Raw genomic sequence first — 14,623 nt, forward strand, 5'->3', positions numbered from 1 at the left:
CCTGGAATGTCTTAGTGTTAGTCTAGTTTTGACTAAATGACTGACTAAAATGTATTTTGGCGGGTCTTGATGCCGTCTTAATGAGTGTTTTTACACTTGCTGAAAATAGCCGATCTACAAGCTCACAACGCGTCGCAACGCACAACCACAAGTGTAAAATGACTTATACTGGATCTCTTGTCCACTAGTCCCTTCCTAACATTTTAGTCTAGTTTTTATTTGTCAACGAAATTGTCAGTATATTTAGTCTTAGTTTTAGTCATCATAGCTTAGTTTTCATTTAGTTTCCATTTGTTTTTGTCAGTGAAAATAGGTAGTCGACGAACATTCTTCGTCTTAGTTTTAGTCGACGAAAACAACACTGCTTGGCCCAAAGCCAATCAATACATAGCCTATACTCTTTTTCCAAGTGTGAATGAATTCAATGTAGAATTTTTAATTTCTTTTGCTGGTGTAAACCGATGAAATAATCTGGATTATTTTGAGACCGATCCGATACCAATATGGCATTTTTATGGCCGATGTGGCCAATTCCGATTATACTATACTAATACTATTAATACTACTGTCACAATATGACTATTATTGTTGTTGCTGTTGTTGTTGTTGTTATTATTATAGGGTGTATTTATACTGTATACGTAATGCTTTTCAAAACAGATCAGATAATAATACAATGATAGACAGTTAATAGAAGTCATAAAACATTATGCAGAGTCATAATGAGAGTGTTGTGTACAGTAGGTGGTACAGACCCTCAGGTTGTTGATATGGGTGGTAGATCTTGATGTCCCTTGGAGGACTGTTCAGGTTGATGAGTATGGTGGGGTTGGTTCCCTGAGTCTTGTGAGCTCTGGAGATGGAGCCGTCGGTGGAGCTCCAGTAGATGTACTCCTCAAACAGGGTAATACCTGCATAGATACTGTTGTCCTGACGCAGAACTACAGACACACAAAACCAAAAGTGTCAGAATATTATGAAATAGCAATAAGACTATTTATAATAAGATATACAATGTTTTAGTAAAGTGTACTCTGAAGTAAATCATGTTCTTACTGCTTTAATTACTTTTTCTTCCACTATACTCATGGACAACATTTACAAAAGCTGTTCTTGAACACAGTCAAATCTGGAGCATTCCTTTAACACAGAGTGTAAAATGGACCTGGAATCGTGTAATTACAGTGTCGTATCAAAATGTTGCCCACAATAAATATGTATCAGTATGTGAGTATGATGTGTGTGTGTGTGTGTGTGTGTGTGTGTGTGTGTGTGTGTGTGTGTGTGTGTGTGTGTGCGTGTGTGCGTCTGTGTCTGTGTGTGTGTGTGTGTGTGTGTGTGTGTGTGTGTGTGTGTGTGTGCGCGTGCATGTGAGCGTATGTGCGTGCTTGCTTGTGTGGCTGCGTGCTTACATACGTGGCTGCATGCATGCATGCGTGAGTGTGTGGCTGCGTGTGTGTGTGTGTGTGTGTGCATGTGTGTGCGTTTGTGTGCATGTGTGTGTACGTGTGTGTACGTGTGTGTACGTGTGTGTGTGTGTGTGTGTGCGCATGCATGCGTGAATTATGCCTTACATACATAACTGCACACCGGTGTCACTCACCAAGAATAGCAGATCTACAAGCTCACAACGCGTCGCATTGTGAGCCTGTATAGATCAGCTATATTTGGCTCTCTATGATTTGTGTTGACCAAAATATTTGTAAAAATGGCATCCATGAATCCCCATACTAAAATCTGTCTGTGTGTGTGTGTGTGTGTGTGTGTGTGTGTGTGTGTGTGTGTGCGTGCGTGCGTGCGTGCGTGCGTGCGTGCGTGCGTGTAACCTGTGTGTCTGTTGGTTCCATCCAGGTTGGCAAACTCAATGCTCATCCCCATTATGGTGCTCCAGTATATGTGATCATTGATGTAGTCTAACGTCAGGCCCCCCCAGGGCCAGGTGATCCCATCCTTCATTATGATGCTCCTGTTGGTGCCGTCCATCCCTATCCTCCCTATGTGGCGGTTGTCTCTGCCCGCGTCTGTCCAGTACAAGTAGCTGTCAGAGGAGACACTGTGTCAGGTCACTATTCACAACAAATCACACATTCAGTACTGTCTGTACAGCAGTGGTTCTCAAACATTTTTGTCTCAGTGCACCTCGATCGGCAAAATAACGTTTTCGTCAACCGCACCCCTGAATTGCATTGTTACTTTATAGAACCTTTATGTCATTTCACGGTACGTAAACTAGTCATTTCCATGCAAATAACTTCATACTTGACGTTTACTTTAAACACTTCAGCATCCCTATTCTGGGGGGAACATACACCAAAAATAGCTGATCTACAAGCTCACACAACACGTCTCTGTGAGACGCGTTGTGTGAGCTTGTAGATCGGATATATATATACTCATACTCATGTGATACATCCTAGTCTTATACAAAAAAAGAACTAATGTGATTTTTATTTAACTAGATCTGCAAGACTGTTAATTATGTTGTGTAGTAAACTAAAATAGGACTCAGATGACTGAAATAGGACTAAAACAAAATGCTGTGTTGTTCAAAAGACTAAGACTAAATCTTTAAAAATGTACACTGCATTAAGAGTAAGACTAATAATAAAAGACCACAATATTTTGATATTTAGTCGACTAAGACTAAACAATTTCAGAAGACTAAAATAGGACTAAAACTAAATGGTGTTATTCAAAAGACTAAGACTAAATCAGCTGTCAATTGCTGTCAATTGCTGTCAAAATTAACAGTGCTGCAAGAGGTACAACAAATAAATATGATGCAATGTCATCCGTTTAGCTCTTAGATGTAAATTCAGTCTTCTTGTATCTGTGGTGTTTCACAGGACGGTTGATAAAGTCAGTGTAAGGTTCATGATCACCACACCACAGTACACTTACCCGTAGCGTACATCCACAGCCATGGAGAATGGCCAATCCAGGCCGGTGTTGACCAGGACTGTTCGGTACGCCCCGTTTAGTTTGGACACCTCTATGGTGTGCTGCACAGTTTCACTCCAGTAGAGGTTTCCTCCCACCCAATCAACAGCCAGACCGCGTGGTGAACTGAGTGACGTGTGGAGGACCTGTCAATGAGACATACATTCACTCTGGATATACTCCACTGCGCAAAAAAACCCATAAACTCCCGTATTGTACCATCACACCTGTATATTACCGTACATTACATGTATATGCCCGCTAAACTTGAGGTCTACGGGCAAAATACAGTTCCCGTAATTGCCCGTTAACTCCTCTTTTCACGCAGTGCTCACCACGTTTTATTGTTCTATTTGTAAGTCATTTGTTCAACATATTAATATCACAGGGTATTGTAAAAAAGTGTTCTAACTGCCACTACTCAACCTTTCTGCTTGTTTGCACAACTCTCAGCACTTAAGCCTTATTTCATAATTTGGCTTTTTGAAAATAGCAGGTCTACACATGCTATAAAGCTCACAATGCATTGTGACATGATGCGTTGTGAGCTTGTAGATCTGCTATTTTCTAACTATGTTGAATATTTTCAATAATGAATGTTATTATTTATAACATCATAACAATCTAAATCTACAAAGTAACTAGTAAGCAGTGGTGGACAAAGTACTCAAGCCCAGTATACTTGAGTCAAAGTATAGATACTCAACTACGTATACTATAGATACGTAGTTGAGTATATATTACTCAACTAAGTATAGCAAGTATACATTTCTCTATAAATGTGTACTTGAGCTAAAGTACTGGCGTACTTGTAGCCTATACTGTATAATTTGTACATAAATAATTTGTATCAATGTATTGCAGTATTTAGACCCCCCCCCCACACACACACACACACACACACACACAAACACACACACACACACACACACACTCCCCCATCCGGCCCAATCCACAACCACCTTCAAGACAATATCAATGGTAGTGAAAATAGCTGATCTACAACTATCACAACGTGTCCTGATGCGACGCGGTGTGAGCTTATAGATCGTTAATTCAGAATGTACCTTTTACCTTCCTAGAAATGTAGTGGAGTCAAAAGTACAATATTACGTCTTTGGAATGCAGTGGATTGAAATACTAAAGTAAACCACACATACTCATAAATGTACTTAAGAACACTACTAAAACAAAGTACCTCATTCATTACTGTCCACCACTGCAAGTAACTAAAGTAAAACGTACAAATATGCCTCTGAGATATAGTGGAGTACCAGGCCAGTATGTATTAGGAAATATAAATACTTGGGAAATTACACGTACCTACAGTGTTTAATATGTACAGTACTTGAGTAAAAATACTTAGTTACCACCACACTGTCTAACAACAGTGATATTACAAAGCATTTTGAATACAATAACCATTTTCTGACATTATTTCACTTCCCATCTGTGTATTTGTCACACTGACCTGGACGTCACTGCCATTGATGTGCATACGACTGATCGTCTTGGTGTCAGTGTCTGTCCAATAGACCATCTGCTGCTTGTAGTCAAAGTCCAGAGAAAACGCTCCTTTCAAGTCCTGTCACAGCACAGCAGTTAGTTAGTTAGCAGTTAGTCTCTGACAGGTCGAATACATTCCGACATGTCAAAAGCAGTGTGTGAATTGTATCAAATCAAATCATCCTTTATTTATAGCACATTTAACACAACTGAAATTGACCAAAGTGCTTCACAGGAAAGAAAAAACATTTAGAGCAAATAACATTTAAAGCAATTTACATCAAGTAGAACCAGATACATGGCAAATGAGGCATACATGGACAATATAGGAATATATGAGCACATTAAAATCAGATTACATTAAAATCCAGGTACGTTTTAAGTAAGGATTTAATAATCTCGATGGATTGGGCGGCTCTAATAAAGGGGGGGGGGGTTGTTCCACAGCTCTGGGGCCGCCACCGCTAAAGCGCGGTCACCTCTTGTTCTGAGGGTTCAGGTGGTTGGCACGGTCAGCAGTGATTGGTCAGCAGACCTCAGAGCTCAGGGAGGGTTGTAGCGCTGTATCAGTCAGCCATATAGGGCAAGAGATTGAACCCATTTAGACCTTATAGACCTCTCAGTGTCTCTCAGTGGTGCTCAACCTTTTTCATGGCAAGGACCCCCATCTGAAAATATGTAGTTCCAGGGTCCTCCCAGAAGCAAAGGTATGAGTTAAAAACATTCACTGTGAAAGAATATATTGTGGGATGTCACATGACAGCGGGCCGTCAGAGCGCCACCCCAACGAGAGTCAGTGGAGCGTCAGAGGCGGAGCCCAGCTCAGAAGACAGCGACCCGCCCTGGGTCACGTGATTGACCACACGTATCTACCCGTCTTCCTCCTCAATCAGAGCAATTACGCAACAGCCGCGCTGCGCGCGTAATGTTTGAAAGGTAGGAAACAGATGAACGCTCCGCCTCATTCTCCACTGACTCACGGAGGGAGAACTGACGTGGCAATCTGGCGGTAGGTCTCCACAAACACACATCCCCTCACTGTTGCCACTTGTTCAGACTCTGTGCTAATAGTGTTTCTCATTACACAGGCAACCCCGGGATGGAGGAATCCTGAAGAGGAACCCAGATGGAAATAACACTCCTGAATGAATAGGAGTGAGAGGAATTATAGACTGTTTTGCCCTGGAAATAGGAAGAACCTAAGTTAACCAAGTGTGTGTGCTGGATCTGATTTGAACTTTAACATAATCCTCTCAATAAATGCCCGAGTAGGCAAACCTTGCTGTGTCTCCTGCCTATCGTTGTTCAGTGGTGCCCACAATATATTCAAGATTTGTGCCACATTTTCACAATAAAAAAAATATAGCAGATCTACAAGCTTGTAGCGCGGCACTCGGTGCCGCGCTATGAGCTTGTAGATCTGCTATTCAATAGCTAGTATAACATGATAATCCTTAGAAACACCAAAAGGGGTTCCTGTCCTGAATGGGTTAAAAGTAAAAAAGTAGGATCTAAAAGATAAATTATTTGTTTTATCGGGAGCCAATGGCGTGATATCAGGACTGGTGTGATGTGGTCAAACTTTTTAGGTCCGGTGAGAAGGCGGACAGCAGCATTTTGGACTAATTGGAGTCTTCGGAGTGAGGATTGGTTGATGCCATAGTATTAGTACAATAGTCCAGCCTTGAGGAGATGAAGGAGTGAATGACCATTTCAAATTGTTTGTGGGGGAGGCAGGGTTTAACCTTGGTGAGGAGGCGTAGGTGATAAAAGCTTGTTTTGACAACAGAGCTTATCAAATTTAAAAAATATTATCGAAAATAACAGCAAGATTCTTTTGCGCCTGTGTTGATATTGGAAGTGAGGGGGCCGAGGTTGTTGACAGGAGGGGTGGAGCCACTGGAGCGTTGTCCAAAGATGATGATTTCCCTTTTATTGTCATTGAGATATAAGAGGTTTTCATCCATCCAGGTTTTAATATCGTCAATGCAGTTCATTAGGGGCTCAAATGTGTTATTGTTGGTGGATGTAAGCGTGTATAGGATGTGTTGTTACAGTATGTTCAATGGTTTTCACCTGTTTGAGCACAGTGTGGTTGGAGCCGTTCAAGTTCATCTTATTCAGTCCGTTCTCGGTGGTGAAGATGAGGAAGGGCTCCACATCTAGAGAAAATTTGACATCACATTTATTTAGCGTAAAATGCAATGCTTAATTTGTTTGTTTGGGAGAGACAGAACATATTCATGAACACAGCATCATTTATAAAACTACATACAGTAGAGATGAGAAAGCAATGTAAATATTAGAGTTACCAAGAATGATAATTTACAACCGTAGATTGTATTAGACCAATAACACACAATATTAGTACAGAAAGAAACAGATACCTGTTCCTGCCATGTGACATCAGACAAACAAACAATAAGCCAATACAACAATAGAAAATGCAAATAAAACCAAACTCTGTATCTATGTATGTTAACCCATTTAGGACTGAGACCAGATTCTTTTAAATCATGACAGTTTTCTGGAAAAAAAAGGTTTCTATGTCAGTGGTTTTCAAATTACTTCATGTCAAGGACCCCAACAATTATATGTTATTGGCCACCGAACCACATCTGAAAATATGTTGTTCCAGGGACACCCCCCCCCCCCCCCCCCCCCAGAAGCAAAGACATTACTTCAAAATGTTCGCTCTCAAATAATACATATTCAAAGATGTGCGCCAGATTTTCATGATTTTTCAAAAATAGCAGATCTACAATGTCTTAGCGTGGCACTCGGTGCCGCGCTATGAGCTTATAGATCTGCTATTCTTTCAATAGAAGTTCAAAATTATGCTTAAAACACCAAAAGGGGTTCTCGTGCTGAATGAGTTAAAATAGACAAAAATAACAGTTACAAAGAGATTGACAAAAAGAGACAACAAAAAGATTCATGAATTAATTAAAATAACCAACTCAGAGAGATGTCAGACTCAGGCCTCCTAAGGTACTAGCAGCAAACCCGTTTCCCCAAAAGGTTTTGAGTTTATGCAGTATCTTCAGTAGTATAGCAGCTGGTTCTCAAGTGCACAGCATTACGTGCTACCTATAACTGCTTTCAGGAAGCACTACTTAAGTTGGTTCTCAAGAGCACATTACGAGTCTTCTTATCTGGCTTCGGGAAAACACCTCCTGGATGAATGAACTTAGAAGCAAAACAATTTCCTGAAAGCCTTCTTAGCTTCAGTCTACTGTCGTACGCAGCAGTTTGTAAGAGGGATCTGGGACGATCTGGGACGCTACCCTTCGTAGCGAAGGGTGTTACCCACTGATACTGATGTCGACAGGTTATTGATCTGACAGAGACAGCAGCGCAACATGAAACCAATGCTTATAGTACCCAGGCCCCTAAAAAGAGAGGCAGGTACACATTTCACTTGAATTGGATTTCAATACTTTACAATTTTATAATAAAAACTTTTTAATATTTTTCGGGAGCCACCCTAGTCGGGGGCCCCGGGCTGCAACCCACCCTAGCCCAAGGGTAAGTCCGCCTCTGGCTATACGATCTCATAGCTCGGCACATACAGTAGTGCCGCGCTGTGAGCTTGTATAATGTACGTACTGTATATCTGCTATTCTTGGAATAGACAACCAATGTGCTTTCAGTGCTTTGAGCTCCACTGTTTCCTACCAGATGTGGACGTGCAGATGGTGGGGTCTTCAGGGCTGAGCTGGTAACCCTCCACACAGAGACAGTGGAAGCTGCCCTGTGTGTTGTTGCAGTGCTGGGCGCAGGGATTAGGATAGCTGCTACACTCATCTACGTCCACACACGTCTTCCCATGGAAGCCGCTGGGACAAGTGCACTGTAAGGAGACAGGAACAGAGCATGATGCTGACCAGGTGTTTCATCAGTGTCTTGGTGGAATCTGTGTCAAATGGCGCTGTTGATTCCATACCTTGAAGCCTATCTTGAGGTCTTTACAGCTGAGCTGGGAGGAGCAGCCACTCAGCTCGCTGTTCAGACACTCGTTAACAGAGCAGCTGCTGAGCTCATCAGAGCCGTCGCCACAGTCGTCCTTGCCGTCACACAGCACTGTCTCCTGGACACAGTTCCCGTTGTGACAGACATAGGCTGGGTGATGATCACATTTCTTCTCTGTTGGAGTGGAAGAGCAATGGAAGCAGAGGAGGTTTAGATGAATGTGATTCTGATCGTGTAAAAGTTTACACCATTTCTATAGTTATGTCTATGGATGATGTCTTATTAATGTATCTGTTTATTAATTTAATGTGTGACTGATATCTTCAATATCCTACCTTGTAATATAGAATAGTGTATTCTCTATTGTTTACATAAGACCTTGACCTTGATCACTCAACCAATCAATCAATATTGATATATCTCTCCACAACGTATAATATGTATAGGGAATGACCCCATGCACCTCACATGAGAGTATTTCTTTAAGACACACCAGTAGTTCTGACATGCACAGGTACAGTATGTACAGTATATACTGTAAGAGACAGGAGTTTGACAGCCATCTATTCCACTACACTGAGCAGCAAAGAGAGCGCGTGTGTGTGTGTGTGTGTGTGTGTGTGTGTGTGTGTGTGTGTGTGCGCGTGCGTGCGTGCGTGCGTGCGTGCGTGCGTGCGTGCGTGCGTGCGTGTGTGCGTCTTACCTGGGTTATTACAGTGAGCCTCATCTGAGTTGTCGCGACAGTCATCCCTTCCGTCACACTCCCAACTCTTGTCGATGCAGAGTTTATTTTGACACATGAACTGGAAGCTGCGGCACCGGTTTGCTGAGACACAGGAAGTAGTTGTTTAGGTCAATCCATTATTATAGAATAAGAGCAAAAAGCCAGTTCTATAGTTATGTCTATGGATGATGTTTGACGTTCTCTTATTAATGTATCTGTTTATTAATTGTAAATTAAATGTGTGACTGATATCTTCAATATCCTAGTAATATAGAATAGTGTATTCTCTATTGTTTACATAAGACCTTGATGGAAACAATCCATCCAGTCCACATCACTTTTTGTGTTTGACTGTACTCGTGCTGTTTGCATTTCTGTCTAATATTATATTCAATCAATCAATCAATCAATCAATCAATCAATCAATCAATCAATATTGATATATCTCTCCACAACGTATAATATGTATAGGGAATGACCCCATGCACCTCACATGAGAGTATTTCTTTAAGACACACCAGTAGTTCTGACATGCACAGGTACAGTATGTACAGTATATACTGTAAGAGACAGGAGTTTGACAGCCATCTATTCCACTACACTGAGCAGCAAAGAGAGCGTGTGTGTGTGTGTGTGTGTGTGTGTGTGTGTGTGTGTGTGTGTGTGTGTGTGTGTGCGTGTACGTGCGTGTGCATTTTTTTTATTGGGTTTTTTACATTTTTTTCCCCTCCCATGTGGGGTCCTTGTTCATGATCAGCATATACATTTCATGGTACAGTACATATGTCTTAAGGTACCCCTCATTTACCTCCCGTCCACCCATTATGCCCACCCACTCTTCCCCGATGCAGAGACAATACAGCTGGAAAAGGGGAAGATTACAAAGGGAAAAAAGAAAAGAGAAAAAAAAACGCAGAAAAGGGAAAGGGAAAGATGCGTGTGCATTTCTTACTTGGGTCTTTGCAGCGAGTATTCTTGGGAGCTTCATCTGAGTGGTCGTGACAGTCGAGCTCTCCGTCACACTCCCACGCTCTCTGGATGAGACAGCGGCCGTTGGCACAGCGGAACTGGTTGGAGCCACATGGTGGATACTCTGGAACAGGAAGTATAGAGCTTGACATTGTGAATATGTTTGAAACGTTTGAACAAGATCTCGCATTAGGCACAACATATTTTCCTATCCGTCTGAGACCAAATTAATTCATATCCATATTCATTCAGTATGAGAAGCGTCCACTCACCACACTCCTTGGGCTCATCTGAGCCGTCACCACAGTCGTCGTCATGGTCGCACACAAAGCTCTTGGGGACACATATTTTGTTTTGACACAGGAACTCTTCGCTGTCACACGTGCTGTTGAACACTGAGGCACAGGAAGTATAGTTGTTGGGATATCATTACACAATAAGAGGAAAAAGCAACAGTTCTATCGACAGTTATGCGTGAAGTTCATTTATGAATGTCTGTGTTTATTATTGTCAATACCACACCTGGGATATAATATCGTTAACCTCTTATTTCCATATTTCAACTTTTTTCCCTGCTTGTTCCTATATATCCGATCTACAAGCACACAACGCAATAAAGTAAGACAGTGAAAATAGCAGATCTACAAGCCCACAACGTGAGCTTGTGGATCTACTATTTTCCTATCTATTAGGGCTTGTAAGTTTTGGTCTCTGTAACGCATCGCAACATCGCATCGCATGTAGATCGGCTATTTTAGCTATTTAAAAATAAATCAAAATAAACATATATGAGTGAAAGTTTTATGAATATCTAACCAACCAATGCAAATGTATTAACAATATATTGTGAATGAATAATAACTACAGTGGATCCATTGGACAACAACAACAACAACAACAACAACAATAATAATAATAATGTGTTCTTTGTTTACCTGTTGTGTTGTGTGATTCAGTCTGGAGAGCTGAGGAGACAAATATCAGAATAAATGAGTTCCACTGTAACAGAGAACATGGATCGTCTCTACTAATACATTCTGCTTGGGTCTAGTTGTGGTTTATCTGTTGCACCAAATGCACTGGAGAAAAGTAGTTCATTTGGCAGCCATGCATTATGCCTACTTGCCTACATTATGACCTACTTTTGAACCTATATTTCAGGTAAGATTTCACAATTTGAATATTATATTAAGTATTGCAATTGATTTTTGTATACTGTATACTGTAAGGTTTGCCCTTACAGATCAAAATGTCCTCATTTAAGTCTGTTTTCTGTGTTTCCTAAAATTTAGAACTTTAGAGGGTCGGGACCCATTTGTGGGTCATGGACACATTGTTATGGGTCCCTTTATGTTTTGTTTCCTACATTTTGTTTTTAATTATTACTAGTTCAGGACATAAAAAAAAGAAAATCCCCAAAAAGCAAAAAGTTTCATGAATTAAAAACATTTTTTTTTAAAAGTAATGTCATGAAGAAATCAAAGAAAGAAAATCAAAGAAATTCCATAAATTAGAAAACAAGTGTTTAGGTAGTAGTGAAAATAGCCAATCTACAAGCTCACAATGCGGCGCGAAGCCACATGTTGTGAGCTTGTAGATCGGCTATTTTAACTAGGCTATAGTTTGGGTGTCGGGGAGGGGAGACATCATATTTTTATTTTTGGGTCACAGGCTAAAAAGGTTTGGGAAACACTGGTTTAGAAGAAAACCTCTTTATTGCATACGGACGGTAACTATTAATTAATTTCAGTAAGTGGACCCTGGCCATTTTAACCCATTTAGATTCTACAAAATATCTTCTAAATCATGACAGTTTTCTGAAAATCTATGTTTCTATGTCAGTGGTGCAACCTTTTTCATGTCAAGGACCCCCAGAATTATCTGTATTTGGCTGCGGAGCGGACACCTATCTGAAAATATGTTGTTCCAGCGAAAGCAAAGATTTGAGTTAAAGAACATTCGCTCTGAAAGAATATATTCAGCGAGCTTGTAGATCTGCTATTTTTCAACAGCTAAATAATAACATAATGCTTAACGCATTTAGACCTGAGGACGATTCTACAAATGCCTTCTAAATCCTGACATTTTTCTGTCAGTCGTTCTCAAACATTTTCATGTCAAGGACGAAGGACCCCCAAAAAACGTTCGTTCTGAAAGAATATATATATTCAAAAATTTGCGCCACATTTTCACGATTAAAAGAAAATAGCAGATCTACAAGCTCGTGGGTGGTGGGGGGGATCTATAGTCTGGGGATAAAGTTTGCGCGCTTCTGTTACTTCTCTGCCACAACAGCCACATTGCAGTAACTGCAGTTTAACATCAGCCATTCAGCCAGTCAATATGGACTTTAAGCAACCACTGTTTTCAGGACGAACACAGCATAAGAGAGGTGATGGAGCAATCGGCGTAAATGTATGACAGCTATAATTTCAATAAACATGGTTATGACATGGCGTTGTAGTGTAGGTTCTCCCGTAGTAAAAAGGGCTGCGACGGAGAGCAGGTTTATGTATCGAGCACTGATCCATTTCCGGTCGTATCCGTCGTTGCTTAAAGTCGCTAATAGTGGGACACCGCTGAGAGCCACACACAGATGCAGTTAGGTTCTTAATTAAGGGCGCGTTCTGAGTGCGCTCCGGTATGCTATGCAAAGGGAATTAGGAATGACTTCTGTCCGTCACAATAACCAATCCTACAGTTTGAATTATGTAGGCTACACACGCACACAGAGCAAAAAATATGATATGGGGAAATGGGGATATTATTTTTCATTCTAATTCTAATTTGAATCGACTTGTGTTAATGAAATCGATGCAACAATGCATCGATTTTTAAATGAATGAGACGTTTTATTTGTATTTTACAAATGCGTGCGCTCGTGCATGCGTGCACAATTCAATTCAATTCAATTCAATTCAATTCAATTCAATTCAATTCAATTCAATTCAATTCAATTCAATTCAATTCAATTCAATTCAATTCAATTCAATTCAATTCAATTCAATTCAATGCATTGGCATGAGAGAAAAGTGAACACTGCAGGATGTTTAAAGGGATATTTCACTTTCAAACATAGGTCTACCCCAGACAGTATTTAACCTGTTAATGATTCATTCAATATTTTGATATTTGATGTGTATTTTATCCTTATTACTTCAAACAAGATAAAAACAACGATTAATTGTCCCTCTAATTCTAGTTCATGAGGGGCTGTGTTTTTTCAATTATACCTTTTTATTTATTTATAGAAAGAAAATGCATAGCCCCTGACGTATTACAGTATTCAGTCACCTCAACCAAGGACGGATGTTTTAGATGAATCCATCATGGTATTCAATTAGTGTTTGTAATCTGATAAAATCAAATTATGAATCGAGCATCTCACAGTTTGAAATGCTAATGACTGTTAATGATTTGTGGCCATATTATTGTAAAGTGTCACCAAATAATGTATCTATCGTCAATGTCGGGAATACAATATATAAAGTCACAATATCTTTTTGATCTATTTTGATGAGGCAGTGTGCATTATTTAAAATTGTTTTTTTAATGAACCTTTTGGAGTTGGTTTCTCCCCCACAGCAGAGATATCATAATAAATGTCCTATAGATCTAATATCTAGACGTCATGAACATGCGTCCTGCATACCCCAGGGACATGCAGAGAGTGTTAGAGGGGCAGGGGCTGCAATCCCGTAAGAGGGCACTTTTGGACAAAAATAGCGAAAATAGCAGATCTACAAGCTCACAACGCGTCGCACCGCGACACGTTGAGAGCTTGTAGATCAGATCTTTTTGGGGGGCGCAACCCAGCACTCTTTAGCTAGTGGATTTCAAAACAAATATGTTCAAGTTCAGGAGACTTCGTAAAAGAAAAGCAATTCTCCTGAATGCGCTGCCTTCCAATTCCAGCATGTTGGAAAGGAAAGTAGTTGCATTCGCATTTCTTTCACCACAGAAAGGGCAGTTATTTTACAGACGGGCAAAAGGGCAGGGGCTGAAGCCCCCTTTGATGTCTATGTGTGCACGTTCCATGCCAGACCCACCTGTGGTGTCCACCTGGCTGCTGAGTCCTGCCTCTTCAGTGGCTAAGGCTGGGTTAGTGGTCACAGCATCCTCCTTGGCCCTTCCACCTTAGGATATTGTCAATAGTATTGTCACTTTTCACACATCTAACATGATCTCGCACCGGCATTTTTCTCTTCTTGACTCTTATCTTTTCTGATGTGTTTCCCACATGTGTTCTTTGTAGATTAAACTACGGTCAAAATGAACATAAGAGGACGTCGGCTGGTACTAGAATGCTTGCATTTTATATAGGCATAAAATGGTACAGAATAATGCAATAAATTAGTTTGGTTAGTCAATTTGGCACATACGGCCATACTAGGCTGAGCCTTTCTTTTTCTCAATGTAAATACAACAACAACAAAGCCCGCCTTGGTTCCCCGGATATCCGGTGCTAAACACAAATGCATCATGGGATATGCAGGTCAACTTATAATTCGT

The 14,623-nt window shown here is 40.6% G+C and overlaps 1 long non-coding RNA gene across 1 annotated transcript; it reads right to left on the bottom strand.

Annotated features, from left to right (window-relative positions):
- Window positions 1–10,171: 10,171 nt before the first annotated feature.
- Window positions 10,172–14,234, bottom strand: LOC308328182. The gene is made up of 4 exons (XR_013965267.1): window positions 14,161–14,234; window positions 11,047–11,076; window positions 10,384–10,506; window positions 10,172–10,235 (listed from the first exon to the last, which is right to left on the bottom strand). It is a non-coding gene; the product is annotated as an uncharacterized lncRNA (long non-coding RNA).
- Between the last annotated feature and the right edge of the window lie 389 nt (window positions 14,235–14,623).

This window comes from Protomyctophum bolini (assembly GCF_963924005.1).
Source record: "Protomyctophum bolini genome assembly, chromosome: 14".
NCBI lineage: Eukaryota > Metazoa > Chordata > Actinopteri > Myctophiformes > Myctophidae > Protomyctophum > Protomyctophum bolini.